At 47.6% G+C, this 14989-nt stretch overlaps 1 long non-coding RNA gene across 1 annotated transcript in view; it reads left to right on the top strand.

The window, feature by feature from the left end:
* Positions 1-1981: 1981 nt before the first annotated feature.
* LOC106724806 overlaps positions 1982-14989 on the top strand; it is a 24056-nt gene continuing 11048 nt past the window's right edge. The window contains exons 1-2 of the long non-coding RNA XR_001360640.1: positions 1982-1993; positions 6767-6772. This is a non-coding gene — a long non-coding RNA (uncharacterized LOC106724806). The remainder of the gene's footprint in view (positions 1994-6766; positions 6773-14989) is intronic.

A 14989-nucleotide genomic window follows, 5' to 3' on the forward strand; every position in this document is an offset into this window, starting at 1 on the left:
GATTTCAGTGTTGCATTATACTTTGCACTTCAACCAGCCCACATAACCCCGGCCCACTCCAGCCCCTAACCCTGGGGCCTGGCGGGTCCAGGGCACAGCATTGCTCATTAAAGGGAATCCAGGGACAGAGCAGGTGAGGGAGAGGGTCTGCGAGAGCTTCACCAGTCCTGGGCCTGATTCCTGCAGCTGCACGTGGGACGGGACCCGCTGGGCACAAGGAGCATCAGTCCTGTCAGTCACCTGCCATCCATGACCCCTGTCTGACCCCTGAGACCCTCACCTTGGGGGGATGCCAGCAGGCACAGGAGAAGACCCAGCAGTCTCATCTTCTTCTAGAGACATTTGCATGTGGGGACCCTGTTCTCATAAGTGGGAGGGACTGTGTTCAGTCTGACATGTCCTTCTAGGCCCTGAGCACATTCCTTCTCCTGGACTCAATGGTGTGGGTCTGGGATGGGAGAACACCTGGGGTATGACGCACCTTGGAGTCAGGTCAATTGATGGCCCCATCTTTCCAAGTTTAACAATAAATGCTGGACTAGATGAGTGGGTCACACCATTTTAATCTTATGTGCCATGGAATTCATAAAAAAGTGGATCGACATTATGTACAAACATCTTCCCAAGTTGAAAGAAAGACATTAAATAGGTTCAACATTGTAAAATCAGGTAACCACAATTTCATATAAAATAACATTTTCATGTCAGGGAAAATGGAGAGATACAGGAAATAAGTGAGAGATCAGTGAAAATGGAGAGGTAGCAGGATACAAAATGAACATCCAGAAATCAATGGCATTTTGATACACCAATAATGAACTCTCAGAAAGATAAACTGAAAAAACAAACAAAAATCCCATTTACCACTGCAACAAAGGAATTAAGATACGTAGGAAAAAAAACTTAACTAAGGAGGTAAAAGATCCATACTTGGAGAACTATAAGACCCTGAGAAAAGAGATAGAGGAACATATAAACAAGTGAAAAAATATACCATGTTCATGGATCTCTTGAATTAACACCGCTAAAATGTCACTACTACCCAAGGCAATCCACAGATTCAATGCAATTCTTATAAACATACCAAGGGCATACTTCACAGAACTTGGACAAATACTACCAAAACTTATATGGAAGCATAAACGACTCTGAATAGCTGCAGCAATCTTGAAAAAGGAGAACAAAGTTGGAGGGAATCACAATACCGGATATCAAACTATGCTACAAAGCCATTATAATCAAAACAGCCTGATACTAGCACAAGAACAGGCATATAGACCAATGGAAAAGAGAACCCAGAAAGCGACCCAAGCCATTATGCTCAAGTAATATTTGACAAAGGAGGCAAGGACATACAATAGAGTAAAGAGAGCCTCTTCAACAAATGGTGTTGGGAAAACTGGACAGACATATGCAAAAGATGAAACCAGACCACCAACTTACACCCTACACATGAATAAACTCAAAATGGGTAAAAGACTCAAATGTAAGCCATGAAACCATACAAATCCTAAAAGAAAACATAGGCAGTAAAATCTCAGGCTACTCACGTAGCAGAATTTTTGCCAATACATCTAGGGCAAGAGAAAGAAAAATAAAGAACTGGTACTACATCACAATAAAAAGCTTAGGATAAGATGCTACCGAAAATCGGGTGGGTCACCTCCCCCTTAAACTAACCTTTTTCTCTTCATGGGTATAGAAGTCCCAGACGCATTTCCCAGATTGTGAGAAATGGCTGATCTATTTATATTTCAAAGGACGGACTGGGAAACAAAAACATGAGGAAAATGAGACTTTTAATTACACTTCCAAGAGCGGGTGTCCATTTCACAGGATCACTAAGAGACCTAGTAATTAATGGGCTGGAGCCTTTTTTTAGTTACCTCCCTTTGTCTCGGGGAATCTTTCTAGGACCTGTGCTATTGGCCACGTGTACCGCTTGGTACTCTCTCTTCCCATCCCCACATCCTGTTTGCTCTGGGGAAAGTCAGTAATGGCCTGGCCACCTACTGTTTCTTTTCTATGAAGATAAATCAGAGGCCTGCTCACTAGACTAACAATAAGCAATTAAACCAAACAACAAAGACAGGTAAAACAACAGTCAACAGACAAGGTCGCATAATACATAGACAAGACTTAATAAAACAGAGTTCTTTTCATGGATCTTTCAGATTGCCTGGGACTTACAGCCAGATTCGGCCCAGATCTCAGTCTGTTGTTCACAGATCTTATCATATTCTGCTCTCCACAGCGTTGACTGGCGTCTAAAGTCGTTTTAGCTAAAATCTGCCAGTTCCAAGGCGTCAGATGGTGATTTTCAGACAAAGCGTTAGAGTCCTTTTTTAAATTGACTGTTAGCCCCATTTTTCTAGTTGATGAGCCTTCCCACACCAGAGGTGGACGATTGGGGGGCATTATAGGCTCTACCTTCGTTGGAGGGAGGGGGCAGTGGCAAATCCTCCTGGGGTCTGTAGGCTTTTGATCCTCAATACAAAGTGGGCATAATGCAGTTTGAACAAGAGCCAACATAGTTAAAGATGACAAGGGCACTCGTTTTCCTTGAGCCTGATTTAAGAGAGTAACTTTTGACACCTTAATTCCTTTATCCTTGAGCATGGAAGGTACAAATTTACCATGATGTGTTTGCCTTTTACTCAAATTCTGCCCCCATTATAACCTGGCTGATTCCAGAAACGTCCCTGTTCACTTATGGTCGCGACTCTGATGCTGGCACGGGCTTTGTGCGCCAGTGAATTTCCACCTTTCTGGTGAGTTTCCACTTTTAATTTTTCACTTCATTTTTCACTCAGGCAATTCTGCTCCTTCAGTCTCTTGTTTGAGGCACGAATTGCCGCGACCCGCACGCCAAGGTTCAGGATCTGAAGGAGGGAATGACACAAAAATGAAAATGCTATAGAAGAAATATGAATTTAGAAGGCATTGGGGGCCAGGTGGAGACCTCTTTCCTGAAAAGGCACACTGGGCCAGGGGCCATCTCCTATTTATTCAGTTTGAATACACATCTGCCCTTTAGCAATGCACACAGGCAGATCAAAGGTAAAGTTTGGTAAACAATGTAAGGATTATCAGGTCAAGAAATGGCCTCGAGCCATTTTGCCCACAGCAGGGCAGTTTTGTGCTGATATTCAGCCCTGCTGAATATCAAAGTGCATTGGCCTTCCAATGTCTCTTCTGCACTTTCATGCTAATCTCTGTTTGCTTTAGCCTCCAGCAATTGAGTGAAGGAACTAAGCCTCTGTGATCCATCTCCAGCATAGTCAACTTTTAATGGAACTGGTTATGGAATTTCCCCAGAACAAAGAGAATGTGGGGAGGAGGGGAGAAGATACAAGAACAAAGGACTGTGTACATGAGCCAGCATCACAATGGAAACCTCTGAGGCACCCATGACAAAACACCTCCAGCCTACCTCAACTAGACATGGGTAGGTGGAGATAATTAGGAAAGGCTCAGGCACCCACCCTTTTTTCTAAGGAGAGAGAGAGAGAGAAAATCATCAATGATGAGAATCATTGATCGGTTGCCTTTTTCACGCCCTATACTGGTGATCAAGCCCACATCCCAGACATGTGCCCTGACGGAGAATTAGACCATGACCTTCAGCTTTATATGTTGAAGCTCAACCACTGAGCCATGTTGGCCGGGCTTTCCCTTGATTTTAGAGAGACTGGAAGAGAGAGGGAAAGACAGAGAGACCATCAATTGGTTGCCTCCTGCACACACTCTGACCAGGGTACGTGCCCTTGACTTGAATCGAACCTGGGACCTTTTGGTCCACAGACCAACACTCTACCTACTGAGCGAACCCAGCTAGGGTAGCCCTTTTTCTTTTTAATGGCCCAGTGCGAGACAATGAGACCGAGACCACATATGAGGAAAACCGTTAACACCATAGCACTCAGCCAATGAGGAACCAGAGGAGGGACTTTTGCACCCTAGAGAGAAATAGCCTGTGACGGCTACTCCACGTGTGCCTGTAGAGCCCGACACCCTCTCTTTCAAAGATGTGTTAAAAGTCTCGTTTTTGCCATACTTCTGTCTCCAAGCCTGTTACTTCAATCCAGAGAGATGAACATTTCTCACACTGAGGCCCAGTATTCTAGGGCTCATTGTAAGCTTTGCCCTGCCGCAGGTGTCTCCTGAGCTTGACGCTGGGCAGTGCTGCTTCATGGTGACAGTGTTGGTAGTGTTAACATACAAACATTCAGACCTGTAAAGAACTTTGTGAGTTTATTTTAGCCAAACTTTCAATAATTGCTGAGAAGCAGAATCTCAACAGATTGGGATAATGCTCCGGAGAATGGCATTTTTTCACCTTGCTCCATACATTACAATCAAAGGAGGAGACCTACGTGGGTCACATGAAATCCATTGGTGATAGATTCGGGAGGCAGGAGAAAGCAAAGGATGGTGAGATGGGGGGCAACCTCTGGGAATGGATAAAAAGTGAAATGATGGAAACATGTTTTTTAAAATTTCTTTTGCTTCTTTAACTGGGTATTGGATAGTTTACAGGCAACAACTATCATGATAACAATAACAATGAAGGAATCTGTGGTTGCTGTCCTGGAGCCCAGGGCATTTGGTTGTGGCCTGAAGGGGTCTGGAAGAGGGGAAGTTACAAGTTACCCTGACATTTCAATGATATGTTATCACAGATGCAAAAAGACAATAGGCTCAGTTAAGGTAAAGATTGACCTTTGTCAGGGAAGATGCTGCCCTAGGACATGACTACTCACTATAAACTGCTTTTCAATGAAAAGGTTTTCAGCTCAGACCATCCTTTGTGGCTACTATAGGTCTCTGAGTTTGCAAGGCCACCATGCAGGCTTCCCCCGAGCTCGTCCAGTTAGTATGTGGCCATTTCATCTACAGTAGGGAATTTATTTTTTATTTTTTTAATATATTTTATTGATTTTTTACAGAGAGGAAGGGAGAGGAATAGAGAGTTAGAAACATCGATTGTGATGAATTGAATGTCAGTAAAGAATTTTAACAAGGACGGGGTCAAGGATAGGTAACCAGGCATAACTCCAAGTCTCCCACTCCCAGACAGCTGCGCGCCAAGGTCCTGACTAGAGCCTTGTAACTGTAAATCAAGGATGTTTGTGGTTTCTGTGAATAAAAGCTCGCCGAGCACAAAGCTCGGGGCTGTTACAGGAGGGGCCTGTGGCAGACGCTGGCCAGCTCAATAAATCCTCGCTTGCTGTTTAAGACCTAATTGGAGTCGGTGGTCTTATGGTAACCAGGAACTCCAAGTCTCCCACTCCCAGACAGCTGCGCGCCAAGGTCCTGACTAGAGCCTTGTAACTGTAAATCAAGGATGTTTGTGGTTTCTGTGAATAAAAGCTCGCCGAGCACAAAGCTCGGGGCTGTTACAGGAGGGGCCTGTGGCAGACGCTGACCAGCTCAATAAATACTCGCTTGCTGTTTAAGACCTAATTGGAGTCGGTGGTCTTATTCTTGCGAATGTTGGTCCACAGCACAATGAGTGAGAAACATCGATCAGCTGCCTCCTGCACACCCCCTACTGGGGATGTGCCCGCAACCAAGGTACATGCCCTTGACCAGAATCGAACCTGGGACCCTTCAGTCTGCAGGCCGACGCTCTATCGACTGAGCCAAGCCGGTTAGGGCAACAGTAGGGAATTTAACTTTGCTGTGATTACATAACATGTGTGCAAGTAGCTAGAGAGAAGCCTGACATGTATGCAATGGAGACATGGGTCTGCTTCCTTGTCTCTGTGGACGAAAGGGGCCACATGCTGACCTGACAAGCTCAGGAGAGGCCTGCATGGCAGTTTTGCAGACTCAGAGACCTAAAGTAACCACAAAGGATGGTCTGAAATTAAACCTTAACTAAAAGCAGTTATGGTGGGCAGTTACGTTCTAAGCCGATATCTTCACTGATAAGGTCAACCTTTACCGTAACTGAGCCTATCTGTCTTTTTGCATCTAAGATAACATCCCCTTGGGATGTCTGGGTAACTTGTGACTTCCCTTTTTATGGAACCCCTGGGGCACAACCAGGTGTGCTGGGCCCAGGACAGATGCAGCAGATTCTTTCATTTATCATGTTAAATTTTCCTGCACCCACCTAAGTATGTGTCCATCATTTTACTTTTTATCCTATCACAGAGGTTTCCCCACTTCGCTTAATCACACCTCCTTAAACCTGTCACCAATGAATTTCATGTATAAATATGGATGTAACCCTGCCATTCTCCGGAGCACTATCTCAATTCGTTGGCTCAAAGAAACTCACAAAAATTCTTTACGGTTTCAATGGTTTTTTACGTTAACATCTCTTATTTCCACGTCAGCATTCACAGACAGGGTTCCCACCTCCCCCACCTCCACCCCAGCTGAGTGCCTGTCCAGCCCCACCCACTGCCACACCCTGTCATTGTTGCCTCAGCTGACCCAGCCAGGGTAGGTTTTCTGTCATTATGCCCTTGGCAGGAAGTGGCCACAGCAGATGGTGGGGACCAGGCTTCACTGAGGACCCTCCCTCTCTCCGTTCCCATCGACGGTTCTCCCCCACCAAGGGCATGAGGCTGGCAGGGGGCCCCGTCACCCTGAGGATGCCCCTCTTGCTGCTTGGGCTCTGGGTGGTGATGGCTCCCGCCCAGTGTTCTCAAGGCCGCCCCTCCTGGCGCTACATCTCCTCCGAGGTGGTGATTCCCACGAAGGAGCTGCACCACAGCAAAGCCGTGCGGGCAGCAGGCTGGCTCTCCTACAGCCTGAGGTTTGGGGGCCAGAGACACGTCCTCCACATGCGGCGCAAGAGACTCTTTTGGCCTGGACAGCTGGTGATGATGACTCAGGATGACCAGGGGGCCTTGCAGGTGGACTACCCCTTTGTCCCTCTCGACTGTTACTACCTGGGCTACCTGGAGGACGTCCCTCTCTCCATGGTCACCGTGGACACGTGCTATGGGGGCCTGGAAGGCATCATGAAGGTGGACGACCTTGCCTATGAAATCAAACCCCTCAAGGATTCCCAGAGGTTTGAGCATATCGTTTCTCAGATCTTAGCCGACACTAACGCCATAGGACCCATGTCCAGTCTGGGACACAAGGCTGAGAGGTACCCGCTGCTCTCTGACCCGAACCCCAGTGCAGCCTCCAGGGTCAGCAGTAAGATCTATGCATCCCACAGTGGAGCTATGAAAGGCTGTCTTATGAGTGCCCATTCCATTTATACTCTGTACAACAATGTGTCACAGTGTGCCCAATACCTGGTACATATAGGTAGTATGATAGACGCCATGTTCAGAGGTCTTAATATGAGGTACTACATCGGCCTCATGGTCATTTACAATGTGAGAGAGCCAACTCTGTACAGCAATGTGTCACAGTGTGCCCAATACCTGGTACATCTAGGTAGTTTAATAGACGCCATGTTTCAAGGTCTCGAAATGAGGTACTACATCGGCCTCATCATCATTTATGAGGGAGAGCCAACCGATATAAGCAACAATGATGCGTCATATGGTCCATTTGCTCAGAATTATGGTTACAACATTTATGATGTATTTAAGCCACATTCAGCCATAATCATGAAAAGAGATGGGCCCCATGAACTTGATTTTGATCCATTTCTCTATGGATTATGCACAAGATATAGTCTCATCTTTCTGGTCACCTATCCAGACATCATTTATTGTCATCGACTATAGCCTCCCACCAAATAGGGGCCTGTTTTGGTCTGTGGTTAGATACGATGGACTGTGTTTGCCAGAGAAGGACCACCTGCATCATGTCCAGTTACCCTGTGTTGACAGATTCATTCAGTAACTGTTCCTTTGTACACACACAACACATACTTAATAATAATATACAACTCTGCCTCTTCAAAGAAAGAGGGAAGCTGGTGTATTCAAACAGTAGCCTGACAACCATTCGATGTGGAAACTCTGTGGTGGAAAACCGAGAGCAGTGTGACTGTGGGACCTTCAAGCAGTGTTACAGCAACATGTGCTGTGAAAGTGACTGCCGCTTTACACCTGGGAGCATTTGTAACAGAGAAACGTGCTGCACAAACTGCACCCACGCGCCTGCAGGGACGCTCTGCAGACCGATCCAGAACATCTGTGACCTTCCGGAGTACTGCAAGGGGAAGGACACGAATTGCCCCAGTGACTTTTATCTGCAAGATGGAACCCCGTGCACTGAGGACGGCTACTGCTATGAGGGCAATTGTACCGACCGCAGTATGCACTGCAAGGAGATCTTTGGGGAGGGGGCGCTGAGCGCGCCAGACGTCTGCTACAGCATCAATAAAAAGGGCCACCGATTTGGAAACTGTAAAGTTACGGTTGGATTTCGCCCAATGCCTTGTGCTGATGCTGACGTTATGTGTGGACGCCTACAGTGTGTCAACGTCACTCATCTGCCTCGGTTGCAGGAACATGTGGGCTTCCATCACTCAATCATAGGGGGGTCCTTGTGTTTTGGGGTGGGTGCACACCGTGGGACAGAAAGCACTGATGTTGGTGCTGTGAGACCTGGTACTCCCTGCGGCGGTGGAAAGTTTTGTCTTCAGGGCTTCTGCAATGCTACCCTGGCGGCCATAGACTACAACTGTCCCCCTTCGAAATGCAACTACAGGGGCGTGTGCAACAATAACAGGAACTGCCATTGCCATGTAGGCTGGGACCCTCCCCTGTGCATTAACAGTGGTGCGGGAGGGAGTGTGGACAGCGGACCGGCTCCAAGAAGAAGGCGGTCAGTGAGGGCAGGTGGTATGTCACTGGTGTATTTGAGAGTGGTTTTTGGTCGCTTGCTTGCCCTCATAGCGGCACTCCTCTTCGGCGTAGCCACGAATGTGAGAACTATCCAGACCACTACAGTCACTGAAGTGAAAGTTCCTGGAAAGTAAACAGCAAGTCAGCCTTCCGACCCCTGGACAACTCAGGCAACATGAAGAAACACCTGAAAAAAGTCACCATAACCAGCTGGCAGAGCTCAAGTCCACACTTCTTAGAAGCTGCAGGAGTCCTGCCCCACATCCAGGGTGAGCCCAGTGTGGGCATTTTCACACCACTCCCTCTGACAGCTCGCTGGCCAGCGTCTGCAATAAAGCCTGAGCACTGAGTGTTGGCGTCCTGTGCAGTTCTTGTAGGTCTGTAAGAGCCCTGAACGAGCCTGAGACTCAGGCCTGGAGAGGAGACCTGGTCAGCAGCTGGGCTTGTGCTGTGGATGCCTGTCCCAGGATTAGTGATAGTGGCCACAGGTTCCTTTAGGACCAATTTCTGTCAATTCCCCACAATCGTGCCCTTCAGCACCGAGTGTCCCCCAGTCCCTAGGTCAGGTCTCCTTCTCTAAACAGGTTGGGCTCAGGGCAATGGGCGTGCTCCTGGCCCCCAACCCTGCCTGTTTCACACAGGGTGGCTGCGGGTGTGGGCTGCGAGTGAGGGTTCCATGTCTGCTAGTGACACCTGAGCCCCCTGGAGAGCACCCTTTCCTGTGTGGCGGCAGATCAGTCAGTGGCACTCAATCAGAAGGAGGAAGAAGTGGCCCTCCTGACGCTGACCCAGAGTGAGAAGGCAAGCCGAGAGCAGATAGCCCTCCCCTCCTTACTCCTCCAGAACCATCCTCATGGTTCCTGTCATCTCACTTGCTTCTCCCATCAGCCAACCACCCAGGCTGCCACATGTGTGGAAAGACCCCCGAATACCGGAAGCTTATCATGTATCGAAAAAGGTCAGAACCCGGACGCAGGGCTCAGCCTCTGGAGAGAACTCCGCTGAGCCCACAGCAGTGCAAATAAAAGTCTTTTTCTGAACCTCCGAGTACTTTTGGATTGTCGCTTCTGCCCAGCCTGATTTCTGCCATAACATTTGTTTTCCTGACCGAGAAGCCAAGAGCCACTCTGGCCCTTTCAGCCACCATTGTTGGAAGCCAGCAGAGGAGGCTGCTAATTTTGGGTCCCTGCAATGGACAGGAAGGCACACCGCCAGTGATTTCACTGGGCCCTGACCGTCGCCGGGCCGGCAGTGTTCAGCCACTGCTGTGCTGAACGGACTCCAGGGAAGACAATAAAGTCTGCCAGGACCAGGACATCAGACCAGTAAGTGTCCCCGGGGACCCTGGACCGAGTTCAGGCCCGCCTTTAAGGCGGAAGGTGAGCTTGGTCACCTCCTGAGCGGCGTGGTCACCGCATAGGATAGGAGACTCCTGGGGTGGGAGTCTTGAACTCTGTGTGAAGCTGTGTGCACGTGTGTGTGAGTGACTGTGCCCCACGGTGTCAGCTACGGAGCCTGAGTGAGTCCCACATTGCGGTTCTGTGGTGACCTCATATGGCTTTGGGTGGTGTCAGGTTCTGTGGGACACTGTCCCTCCCGGTGGACCTGATCCGGGTCAGGGGCTTATACTGACCTACCAGTGCTAAGAGGCACCTAACTCCCCGTGAGGGAAGTGGCCAGGTGGACGACAGGAAGAACTCTCCTTTGCTTGTCTTGTGACACTGTTCACTGGGAGGGTTTTAGTTCATCATTTTGGACCCCATCATGGGGGGAGCTCCTCAAAACATACCGTTCTGGAATGTATGATTAAAAAGTTTAAGAAAGGGTTCTCTGCTGGAAACCAAGACCAACAGTAATTAATATAAATGTGAGGAGTCTGGCAGAAGGCTAGCCGGGACTCCTTCTGATATTCACAGGGTGAATATTTACATTTTATTACCTGCTGCTGACTCAATGGCCTAAAGCACACTCCCCCAAAACCTGACAATCTTACTGTTTACTAAACATTACCATTGATATGCCTGTCCGCATTCCTAAAGGCAGGTGTGTATCCTAGTAAGTAAAAGCAGGTGGGAACGGAGACTCAGCGGGAACTTGACTTCTCTAGTTGAGTTTTCCTCTGGTTTCCCCCAGTAATTCTAAAAATTAATATTCCTATGTCTTGCTTGTCAATTTGTGCGTCAGCTCTTTCTCCAAGCCTTTGAACCTGAAAGCCACGCTGGCCGTGGCCTTTCACAATTGGTGCTCTGAACAGGATCTTGGAGGAAAAGGATTCGCCAGAGCAGAAAATATCACCTTACCTGGCGGTGGAAGTTTAACTGCTTGCAAAACTCGTGTCAGCTGCGGAAGCCCGCGGATTCTTAAGTGCTTGAGTGATTTCTTTTGTTTCAACCAGATCAAAATGGGGCAGAATTTGTTGAGAGAGGAGAGACTTTCCTATAGACTTCTAACTTGCTTATTAAAGGATAAGGGAGTTGCAGTTTCAGAAGATCTTCTTTTACAGTTTCTACAGATTATTAGCTACACTAATAAAAGACAAACATGCAAATTGACCATACCTTCGCTACGCCTTAAGCCACGCCCACCAGCCAATCAGAGCAGCTATATGCAAATTAACCCAACCAAGATGGCAGCCGTCAGCCACGGAGCTGGAGCAAGCAGGAGGCTTGGTTGCCCCAATGATGGAGGAAGCCAAGCTTCCCCGCCTGCCCTGGCGGCTCTGAGCTCCACTCAAAGCAACAAAGTTTCAATTATAGAAGGTAAATAAACCCCAGATACCTGCTTTCAGCCGGCCATGGCCACGGAGCTGGAGCGAGCAGGAGGCTTCCCTCCCGCCCGCCCTGGCTGGCTCTAAGCTCCTCTCAAGGCTACAAAGTTTCAATTATAGAAGGTAAATAAACCCTAGGATAAAAAAAAAAAGAAAGAAAAAAAGAAAGGCTGGGAGCTTCCGTCGCCGGGGGGATTTGCCAGCCTGAAAATGGCCCTCAGCCCCTCACCCAGACTGGCCAGGCATCCCAGTGGACCCTAAACCCTAAAGTAGGTGTGGCCAGCCTGAAAATAGCCATCAGCCCCTCACCCAGGCTGGCCAAACATCCATGGGGTGAGGGTCCCCACTGTGTGTGGGGGGGGGCTTGACCAGCCTGCAAACAGCCATCAGCTCCTCAGCCATCAGCTCCTCACCCAGGCTGGCCAGGCACCCTAGTGGGACCCCCACCCTGAAGGAGTTGTGACCAGCCTGCAAACAAACCATCAGCTCCTCACCCAGGCTGGCCAGGCACCCCATTGGGACCCCCACCCTGATCCGGGACACCCTTCAGGGCAAACCAGCCGGCCCCCACCCACGCACTAGGCCTCTATCCTATATAGTTAAAGGATAATATATAAACTGACCCTAAGAGCACAATGACTGGGAATGGAGCTCTGCTCAGCCACAAGCCAGGCTGATGGCTGCCAGTACAGCAGTGGCGGTGGGAGCCTCTCCTGCCTCCTCAGCAGTGCTAAGGATGTCCGACTGCAGCTTAGGCCTGCTCCCCCCTGGCAAATGGACATCCCCCGAGGGCTACTGGGCTGCCAGAGGGATGTCTGACTGCCAGCTTGGGCCCGATTCCCCAGGGAGCGGGCCTAAGTCAGTAGGTGGATATCCTCTGAGGGGTCCCAGGCTGCAAGAGGGCATAGGCTGGGCTGAGGGACTCCCCCGAGTGCACAAATTTTTGTGCACCGGGCCTCTAGTAGAATATAATCCATAGTTTTCTGATGAGGGTACATTGGATATTGAATGTTGGGAATGGATAGGTCAGAACTTGAAGGTAGCTCAGCAGCAGGGGAAAAATTTGCCTCCAAATTGTTTCTCTTTGTGGGAAACGGTAATGCATTTGCTAGAGCTTTTTAAAGAAGAAAGACCTCCTCCCCTTGCTTCTAAAGAGAAGCAGAAAGATAAATTGAAAGAGTGGCCTTCGTGTCCTGATTCTGAAACATTTAATCGCCACTAACAGAATCACCTATGCAAAAAGCCATGAGACAAGGATTAAAGGACATGACAGTAGAAGATAGACTTGCTTTTCCTATTATACAGGTAGCTAATCCACAATTCCCAAATCAAATAATAAGACAGCATGAAAGATTTGACTTTAAAATGATAAAGGCCTTGAGTGTTAGTGTAATACAGAATGGTGCAAATGTTCCATTTACTGGAGAAATTATAACTAACATTTCTGAAGCATTCCTAGCTCCTTATGACTGGTATTCTCTAGCCTGTGTAGTCTGGATGGAGGAGATTATTTGCTCTGGAAAGGAAAATTTTTAGAGAAATGTAAAGAGCAAGCTTCTTCAAATCTCGGGTAGAATGTTCCCATAACTTTTGAGATGCTTGCAGGACAGCGACAATTTAGTGACGTCCAGCAAATTGGGGGACAAGACATTTTAGAAGGTTTGCGTATGAGCAAATTAGACCTTGTGGACGAAAAGCCTGGTGGACTTTACCAGCAAAAGGGGAACCTGAAGGAGCCTTTAGTAAGTGCATGCAGGGGCCCACTGAGTCATTCTCTGATTTTGTAGCTCGCGTCACTTGAGCAGTGAGAAGGCAGATTCAACATGAGACAGCAGGAGATGTTTTGACTCAGCAATTAGCTTATGAAAATGCCAATGCTGATTGTAAGAAATGTCTAATGCTTCTAAGAAGAAATAGTACCATTACGGAAATGATTCGAGCACGTCAGAATGTGGGGTCGGGCATTTTTCAGGCAAGCTTACGAGCTGCCGCAATCACAACAAGAAACTAATTATGTTTCAATTGTGGACAACAAGCACATTTAAAAAAGGAACGTAAGAGCCAAAAGGTGACGCTCCGGGAGAAGGCGTAATCATTCCGCCTCCCAACTCAGGTGATGCAGGTCTATGTCCCAGATGTAAGAAGGGGAGTCATTGGGCCAGTCAATGTAGATCTAAATTTCATAGAAATGGCCAGCCATTAAATCAAGACATAAGAAATGGCCAGCCGCAGGGAAACAGCCGGAGGGGCTCCCCCCAGCCCCGTTATTAAAAAAGGGGAAGTTCCACCCTGCCAGGACCACAGTAGATTCCCTCCTTCAAATCACAGAAAGAAATGCTGGCTTTGATCTTTTTTTTTTTAAAGGCTCTTTTTAAAAAATATATATTTTATTGATTTTTTACAGAGAGGAAGGGAGAGGGATAGAGAGTTAGAAACATCAATGAGAGAGAAACATCGATCAGCTGCCTCCTGCACACCTCCTACTGGGGATGTGCCCGCAACCAACGTACATGCCCTTGACCGGAATCGAACCTGGGACCTTTCAGTCCGCAGGCTGACGCTCTATCCACTGAGCCAAACCTGTTAGGGCTGGCTTTGATCTTAATAGCACAATAACAATCACCCTGATCCCCGATATGGCTAGATAAGTTGTTCCTACAGGAATTTGGGGACTTGTGCCACCAGGAATGTCAGGTTTAGTCCTAGGAAAGAGTGAAAATACGCTCAAAGGACTAGCTGTTTTTCCTGGAGGCATAGATTCAGAATATAAGGGAGAAATCAAAGTAATTTTAGAATGCAAACATATTATGCAAATTATTCCAGGACAAAGAATTGCTCAGCTCCTGATTTTGCCTTATATTCAGCAAGGTGAAGTTATAAATAGGAAGAGAGGGACACCAAGATTTGGAAGCTCAGATACATATTGGATACAGGAAATTAGCAAGACCCTTCCTATGATTAATCTAAGAATAGAGAGAAAAATGTTGAAAGGTCTAGTAGACACTGGAGCAGATATTAGTGTCATCAGTCAAGAATTCTGGCCTCCAAGTTGGTCCATGGTAGAAGTTATGGGCTCTGTCATGGGTGTTGGAATTCCTGATAACACGTAACGCAGCGCTGCAGTGTTAGTTAAAGTGGAAAGATGAGGAAGGACAAACAGGATGGTTTCAGCCATATATTGTCTCTGGAATTGCAGTCAACTTATGGGGACAAGACATTTTAGAAGGTTTACAAGCTTGTATTATTACCGGCAAAAGACAAGAGTTAATAACTCAGATAGGATATTAAGCTAGTCAAGGTTTAGGACAGGGGTGGGCAACCCCTGGCACGTGTGCCAAACATGGCACGCCAGTACCTTTTGCTGGCACGCGAAACCCTCTCTTATAATCTTCCATTTACAATTTTTGTGAACATTTGAATGACTTAAATGTTAAATTACAAGGAACTG

This window comes from Myotis brandtii, unplaced genomic scaffold (assembly GCF_000412655.1).
Source record: "Myotis brandtii unplaced genomic scaffold, ASM41265v1 scaffold986, whole genome shotgun sequence".
Classification (NCBI taxonomy): Eukaryota; Metazoa; Chordata; class Mammalia; order Chiroptera; family Vespertilionidae; genus Myotis; species Myotis brandtii.